Source organism: Ischnura elegans, chromosome 4 (genome assembly GCF_921293095.1).
Source record: "Ischnura elegans chromosome 4, ioIscEleg1.1, whole genome shotgun sequence".
In the NCBI taxonomy this organism is placed as follows: Eukaryota; Metazoa; Arthropoda; class Insecta; order Odonata; family Coenagrionidae; genus Ischnura; species Ischnura elegans.
Window position 1 is genome coordinate 128027848 of NC_060249.1, and position 9068 is coordinate 128036915.

The window sequence follows — 9068 nt, forward strand, 5'->3', positions numbered from 1 at the left end:
AAAACTGCGATTCATTTGTGAAGATCATATGAACGCAAGTACTGAAATATACGTAAATTTTTGATATGCCATCCAACTAGGGATATGTTATTATAAATATTACGGATGTAATTGATAGTATTAAAATGACCTTTTAACACTTGCGAGTTTGGGCCCGAATCGGTGGAATTTTGTTTGAGCGGGAAAGTTCAGTCTTGTGGGAAAGAAATAAAAATTTGCTTGCGCGATATTTGTTTGCAAACGAATCAATAATTTTTGGAAAGGTTATAAACGAAATACTCGTCTTCACAGAGCACATTTCGCATTTACTTGAAGTAAATTTGCTATCGTGACCGTTTCCGAGTGAGAGGATGTATTTTGTAAGTCTTTTGAAAATCTGTTGAAGCTGTGATGAAACGCATATAAAAGACTTTAAACTGTTTGGAATTGTGTTTTTAGTGATGGGCACTTTGCGATTGAGTCAGTTGCAGATGCAGAGCCGTGAGGCGAGGGAGAGAGCCTTATGTGGTGAGTGGTGACTCCTTCCACACACTGCGCGCTGAAGTCACGTGAGTCCGGGTCTCACCACTCCCTGCGCGTGCACTTTGCGTGTTGTGAGCGCCGTGAGTCGGACTCCTTGCGCACCAAACTCCCGCATGCATCGTGCGTGTTTGAGTGTAAGGTTCATCGCACGTTTGGCGGGGAGTTAAAGGGAGTACATGGCAATTTTCGCAGGTAGCTCACTACTCAAATTTTCACGTCTCTTGAAAGATTCTTGTGATTCATTTTCTGGGTATTGCTCAAAAGAATCTCACACGACCCTAATCGTAATTCTCTTTCCTGCATATTCAGTGAGAAAGGGTTGAAGATGTTGAAGAAAAGTTTTTGCCATCGGAAAATTTATGAAAATTATACCCAACGTATGATAATACGAGACAAAAATGAAAATTCGTTTCAGCACAAAGAACTGAGATTAATCGGGGAAAAGCATTTTGAATTGTTTACATAACCACGTAGTTTTGGAGAGAATATTATTATGCAAGAAAGTTTTTAATTTTTTGTCATATTTAAGCACAGATGACAAAATATATTGTCCGTCTTCCATGAAAAATATCATATGTACAACATATCGGCAGATATTGTAAGTTATATCCCCTGTTGAACATTATTATTCAATTGTGCGAAACACCAACCACCGCGGCTAGTCCCGATATACTTAAATAAATTGTTGTTCAAAACTCAGTAAGTAAAATTTTTAAATTGCGAATATAGTAAATTATGCTATATTTAAAGTTAATTTGCAATGAGTTGCAATACTACGGGTTAATATTAATTTGAAATAAATATTTCTGTAGTGATGTAGGGAATTTTCTATTTGAAATATTCGCTCCCCCCTCACCCCCTCCATTTCTGCCTCTCCCTACTTTCCCCCTCCACTCAACCCAGAAACGCTTTGCTTATCGCTAGTCCTACTGGGCAAGCGGTCACGGAAGTGTGCTGTGAGCGGTGAGGCAGCTCACCAAAAAGAGTTGTTTATGCCATCACTACTGTGTTGAACTCCCTAGTTTCAAACGCAGGGGCTTGTGACCCTGTTGAAAATGAAAAATATTATAGTCGATACCTCTAAAGACTCGTGGGGAACTTGCATTGATTTTTTTTATTTCACAGGCGGACAGACAATTATTTTATGAATACAACTAAGATAATCGCATGTAAATCTGAGTTTTCCTTCGCGAGATATTCAATGATAAATAGAACGAATTTTAAAGCGCGGGAAAAACTCCCTCACCCCCCAAGCCACTGCCGGCGAAGCCTCGATGACGTCAAAGGTGCCTAAACAACACACGAAGCAAGTGTTGTGATTGCTTGTAATAGTTTCCAGCCGTTGTGACAGCTTCGTTTGTGAGACGTGTTGATTATTTCCTTTTTAAAACAAAATATCCGACGATAGAGGCTCGGAAGCCTTCATATTTTGTATTATTTATAATATTAATATCTGAGTAAGGGCATAAAATATAAAACTGGAGCAGTTAAACGAAAAATTTTATAATACCTTAGTAACATCGTTGTAGGAGTCTGAGCCACGTCCGTTGGAAGGGGGATACGTTAATTGTAAGTTGATGTAATTGACGGCATATGTAATTAGTATGTAATTAGAACAATTTTGATGTTAAATAATGTCTGCTTAGCTTTTATATACAATAACTTTATCCATTTATTCGTAGGTACCGGAGAACTCGTCGTTTAGGACTGCCTGTGCTTGTATTACGAGGTGAATTCCAGGCAATGCAACTTTTGCTCGCTGATAGGAACATTTTTGTGCCAAATAGTGTTATTTTCAACGTGACATCTCCCGTTAAGCTACAGCTAATAATCACAGTGCCAGTGGTTGTAATGCACAAAGTTTGACATGGTTGAAAAATATCGGCCAAGAGTTATAAGCGTTCCATCGTGATTGAATTGTAAAAAGTACTATTACGCTATCGATAAATGTCTAACAGTAGTATAAAAAATGTCAGTGGCGTGTTCACCTCCGCTGTTCACCGTAGATATGACATTTCAAGATCAAGATCTCGATCAAAACTGTGAGTGAAGTTTGTTATTCTATTATTTCAACGAATAGTAGTGAGAAAAGTCACCCGTGTCACTTGCGTGGGCTAATTTAAGGCTTCAAATCAGTGAATAAATAGTTGTTTTCATCATAACTAACACTGTTATTGTAAGTTGTACGTGATGAATATAAGAATGGTAGTGACTTCCAGTTTTTATAAGTGTATTTGCCTATTTCCCACTATATTTTTATGGTATATACTAGTATATTGTTTATGGATTTACCTATATTATTGAAATAGGTAGTAGCTTGTTTGTTGGCAGCGGAACCGATTCGCGATCTCACATGTGGATTGTGTGCAGACTGTTTTGCTGTGAATTCGTACCGTAGGACGGATAGGACTACCTTCTCCGCTAATACGGCGTACCCAAATTCAACAACACAGCTCGTAAGTTTATGATCGTTATCCAGTATTACAAGTTTCTTTTACATCTCCATTTGACGCCGACGTAGAACAATAATTTGACATAACAAATTCCATGAGGGTATCGTGGCATCAATTTTTGGTGTCCTAAAAAATGCTGGTGTCCGGTCACCCACTACCACACGCCTTTTAGGCGGCTTGCGGGGTATTATGTAGATGTGGGTGAATTTCAGGTGTACTATTCGAACGAGCGGCAACGTTATCATCCATTTTTCTGGTAACTAAAACATACGAAGTGAAACGCTAGTACTTCATCATCCCCATGTCGCATTATTAATATCCCAAGTAATAATCGTGGCACAATAACAATAGGAAAACATGCCCAAGAATAACAGAACAAAATAAAGTGACGATGAGCGGCTAAATACTCCCTCAAAACCAATTTTACAGCATGCGCTAAGCGTATTTCCCAACTCCCTACGGTTGTTACGTCACGCCTGGCCTCGGCAACGCTCGGGCGTCTTCGCTCTGTGGTCGGCTCAGAGAAATTTTTCTCGATTTTGAATGCCATTTTTTTTTATTTATTTTGATTATGAATGGAGAAAATTAAGGTATTTTTGCGAGCTAATGTATCCATTTTACTTATTCAAAATAGTTTTAGAGCAATCGACGACTCATGCAAGTTCCCCATTATAGAAGCCAACACCTGCTATTTCGACCGGTAAATCTTAGCCGTAGGTACTATCCGAAGAACCCTCGAAGATTATCAAAAAGTGCGTCAAGCTTTTTCAAGAGCTTTGACCTAAGTATAAAAATAGATGAAAATGGAATAAACGAAGTAGTACATGGTTAGAAAATGCACCGAAGCATGGAACATCCCAATAAACCAGGTAATTGAGGCATTCATGCATAATTTAACCGATCGTTATCCTCCAACATCACGAGTTCCTTTTACGTCGCGATTTTCTGCCGACGTATAGCAATAATTTGTCATAAAAAATTCCATGAGGGTCGTGGCATCAATTTCAAGATTACTATCCGAACGAGCGGCAACGTTATTATCCATTTTTCTGATACTTGAAATATACGTGGTATAAACCTTGTATTTCATCATCCCGTTGTCACATTTTTGATATTCCAAGTAATAATCGTGGCACAGTAGCAATAGGAAAACTTACCCAAGAATAACAGCACATAAACAAGTGACGATGAGCGACTAAATCCTCCCTCAAAACAATGTTACAGCATACGCTCATTGTATTTCCCGACTCCCGACGGCAGTTAAGGCACACATGACGTCACGCTTCGCTTCGGCAGAGCACGGGTGTCTTCGCGCTCTGGGGCCGTATTCTGTATTTCGTCGGTGCCGCACCGGTCGGTTTCCCTTACAAGCCCACCGACTGGACATCAAACCGTACCGACAACGGATTCCGCACCGACGACGACACTTTCAGCGATTCTGTAAGGTCGTCGGTTTCAAACCAGTCGGTACGATTCCCTCTCCTTCCCAAACAGGGAAAATCCGACTACATCCGAAGTTTCACGTGTCTCCACCAATGAAAGAAGGGTAAAAACAAGAGAAGACTCATTGGCACAGTTTGTTGTCGTCATTCTCAATCTTTTTATTTGCGGAAATTACGACTTATTGCTAGATTAAGAATAAACGATATTGGATAAGTTGTTAACAATGCTTATATAATGTGTGGTAGTAATGCTGTACCTACAGAATCGAAGGAAACAATATTACAACATCACAATAAAGTTTGTATGTGATGGAGATTGTTGTTGCTGGAATGAATTATTGAAACTATCCTTGAGATCGTAGTTTCTTTTTTTAAATATTGGTTCCGTATAATGCTATTTATTCATGATTTGGTAATATAGTTGTCATTAAGTAAGTTCCGTATAAATGTTATCAACGGAAGGTTATGCCATTGGCACCGTAGCAGACGAAAATAGCATACCATGGAACGTGAACGTAGGATTCAAATGCTAATGTAAATGTCATATTAGAGGAACAAGTTAGGAAATTGTTATAAAAATATGGAGCTGGGTGTAATTAAAAGAAGTGTAATGACGAGGAAGTAAATAAATTGTGATTGGGTGAAATACATATGTATAAGTTGCGCATTCCAAGTGAGAGAAAATGATAATATTGCGGTAAACCTCATACTTATTAACAAATATCTTCTTTTATCGTCAAGGGAATCAATGGCTGACGATGAAATGAAATATAGTTGCCCGTTACAAATGAAAGAAACTGATACCGTTGTGGCAAACTTCATACTTAAATAAAAAGATCTTATTTCTATGCCGAGAGAAACGCAAAATTGATGATTGAGTGAAATAACAGTCGCCTATTCAGAGTGATATAAAGTGATAACATTGCGGCAAAACTCATATTTAATCAAAAATATCTTTTTTATGTCAAAGGAGCAAATAAATGATGATAGAGAGAAATAAAGCCTATTACAAGCGAGTGAAAGTGCGGTAACATAAATGAGAGAAAGTCATTATATGTTAGCAAACCTCATTTTTATTAACCATTATCTTATATTTCTGTCAAGGTAATTAATATAGATGATGACACAGTGAATTATAGAGGCGTATTCGAAGGGGCAGAAAAAGATAACATTGCAGAAAACCTCATTATTTACTCGGTGATGAGGTAAAAACAAAATAAAATGTACAATGCGCACCGGGAGTTCATGAAACCCACTAGTCGGTGGCCGTACCGACACCTTTTTGCTGTCGGTACGGCTACCGACGATCTCCCGTCCTCTCGTCGGTGCCGCACCGACCGGGTTCGTACAGAATCGCACGACTTCTTACCGGGAGTCGGTGTGACGTCGCACCCGACGAATCGGTGCCGCACCGATCGGTTTGGAGTTACAGAATACGGCCCCTGGTCGGCTCAGAGAAATTTTGCTCAATTTTAAAGTCAATATTTTTTTTGATGATGAACGGAGAAACTGCAGGCATTTCTGCGAGCTAATGTATCCGTTTTATCTGTCCAAAAAGATTTTTATAGCAATCGACGACCCGTGCAAGTTCCCCATTAATAATTTTGTCGTGGAATGGGGCATCATTAGAAGGCTGTTTGTCGTGTAAAGGTTTTAAATTTACAAGGACTAAATATATGAAGTATTGTAATAAGAAAGTAAGATTTTTAATTTGTAATTATTAAATTTGAGAAATTTATAGTGGAAACTTTCAAGCCGGATTGAGTATGTATCATATTAAAGTGAACAGTTAAAAACAGTATATTCTAATTTTGAACGCTTCAGAGCGAAAAATATATGCTATCCTTGAAGCATGAATATTGTAAAATTTTGGACAGATTCTCTAATGAATATATTCTTTAAAGTTTCACGGACAGTTTGGTCTGGTTTTAGTATTACCATATGAAAACGTTAATATCCTTTCCCTAATTAATTTCCTGGTTTTCAACTTCCTCGACGTAGTCTCGTCGTCAGTTTAAAACATTACAAAAATCCACAACGAGGGCAGTATTGAGATACGATGGTAACTTTAGACGTGTAAACGCGCGGGTAGCTGCACCGTGTTCGCTATGTGAGTAGTTCATGGTAAAATAGTTCTCGGAATATAGGTCAATACCTAGGTATAGGATTGACCTATGCTCCGAGAACTATTTTACCATGAATTAAACGAGGTCAAGATAAGAAGGAAAAAAATTAATTATGTGAGTAGTGTAAACGGGGCATAATTCTAAATCCATTCTCCGTAGTAGTATAAAGAATATACTCAAAGCTTTTCAGTATACCTCCTGCAGTGCCCTTCGATTACATAATAAATTTAATTCGTAGAAATTTTATTAATTTAACTTTATGGTGACTATTTTCTATCTCTAGCAATTCATGAACTATGGCAAGAGAATCAAGTCGACAATTTTCAGAAAAAATCATGCTGATTGTTTTTCTCTAAATTTGTTCCATTTTGTTTACGTAAGGGCTCCGGAAAGAATAAACCAGGCAAGGTATGCATAATTTATTCGAGAATATTTATGCGAAGCTTCAGCTTCTTTGCTCAAAAAAACTTCTTTACGTTTTTGTGGTTTTTTGCCATCTTCTTTCGATTTTAGCCCACTGTGCGTCGCTCTTCCAAGACAACACACAATAACATGTCCATCCTGACCAGGCTGATTTCCCGAGAAGACTTCATCGGCACAATAAAATCGTCCAGCTGGTGTAATCAAACATGGTTAATACATTATTATGTGTGTACATAATGCCCGTGCATTCAAAAATAGACATGACTCAGTCGCCAGGCAGACCTCACTTCCCTTAATCTAATCCCGCTGCCGAAATAGATTAAAGCTGTGGATTGCGGAGATTATAGGACTATCAGCCTTATATCGCACGCGAAGAAAGTGGTGCTGAGGATTCTAAATAGACGATTGGAGGCTGAGGCAAATGAGTGTTTGGACGGCAGTCATTTTGGTTTTAGAAAAGGAAAGCCCATTCTAGTTGCAATAATTTTAATGAACTCTCTCATGGGGAAGAACCTGGAATATAACCAGGACGTATATGCCTGCTTCGTGGATTTTAAAAAAGCATTTGGTGGAGTGAACTGGGTAAAGTTGATGTATATTATAACGAAAATAGGCGTAAATCGTAGGCGACTAATTCTTGAGGGGGAATGAGGATGCGGCCGTCCTGGTGAAAGCCACGTGGGCGCTGGCGTCTTGGCGCGAAAGAGTAAGAGAAACTTGTGAAAGAAATAGAGTAATATGAGTGGAAGAATTATTTAAGCATTCGATCGTGCGCAGAAGTATTCAGGGAAGATATATATATCTCAAAAAGTACGGAACAGAAATACATTTCTCTTCCGCTGGCGGAATCTCTTTAATTTTTCCACTCCATCCAACACGAAACGTATTGGCGCACTTGTGAAACTTCTGCATTGATGATAATAATGGTGAGATATTGTTTGTATGAGCTACCACCGAAGCAGTCAACTTGGACGCAAGCGTCCGTCTGAAGCCAGCTTCTGGAGGGGAGGTATGTCATCAACCCTAGTCTCCCCCTCCCCTCTCCTCCTTCGGATGGGCTCCCGCAACCCCCTCCCATCCCTCCCTGTCAATGAAACAATGCGGAGCGCCCTTGACTGTTTTTAAACGGTGGGTGGGAATAATTTGGGGTGAATCCCCCACTGAGATGCCGACATGAAGGACGGCTGACCGGTGGCCGAGGGTCGCGTCTGCTCCGACAACGAGCTCCACTCACGACTCGAACCATCCAACACTCTACTGTGATGTCTCTATCATTCGATGGCGACCTCCTGCAAGCCCAGAAATTTGCCGCATTTAAAGCTGTTTGACCACATTAATATACATATATTCTCACCCTTTCCAGATGATATTCTCTTTGAGGCATGACCTATCAAAATATATTTTTAAATGATGGAAAAGCCTGATAAAATTCAACAGGTTGATACCAATGGTCTATGGTGGGAAAGGTAGTTCACTTATTATATTCCACCCATGTTTTCGCCATTATTATGTAATTTAACCAAGATAAACATATTAATTAATAATTTAATATTATAATATTGATTACGTAATATCAGTGTCGAAACAATGGTCCGTAATAAAGTGTCAGCGTTGGACGTGCAGACGTTCAGGGGCGCAGCTAAGAATTATGGCTAGGGGGTTTTTAGGCGCCACTAATACTTACGGGTGTGAGGGTATTGCATACCCACCAGGGTAAGGAAGAGTTGCGGGGGCCCTCCTCCAGAAATTTTTTAAGATAAATGGTTCAAAATGGTGAGTTTTACGGCTTTCGGAGGGATATTTGATTAATCCTAACTCCATTATATAAGTAATACTGATACAAATAAGTAAAATGGATTAAACTTAAAAATTACTTTGAGCTCTGGGGGGGTGGGGGGTTTATCCCCCAAAACCCTACCTCGCTGCGCCACTGCAGACGTTGACGTGAATTTTCTTCTCATCTATTTCGTGGTTCCGCAAAGTGAAGCCGCAAACTTTGAAGTGTTCTATTATGTACAGTCGGATTCAAAAGTATTGCAACAAATGGAGCGGCGCCACTTTCGTCGCAGTTTTGAAATCGAGTATCAGTATTTTCTATTGCA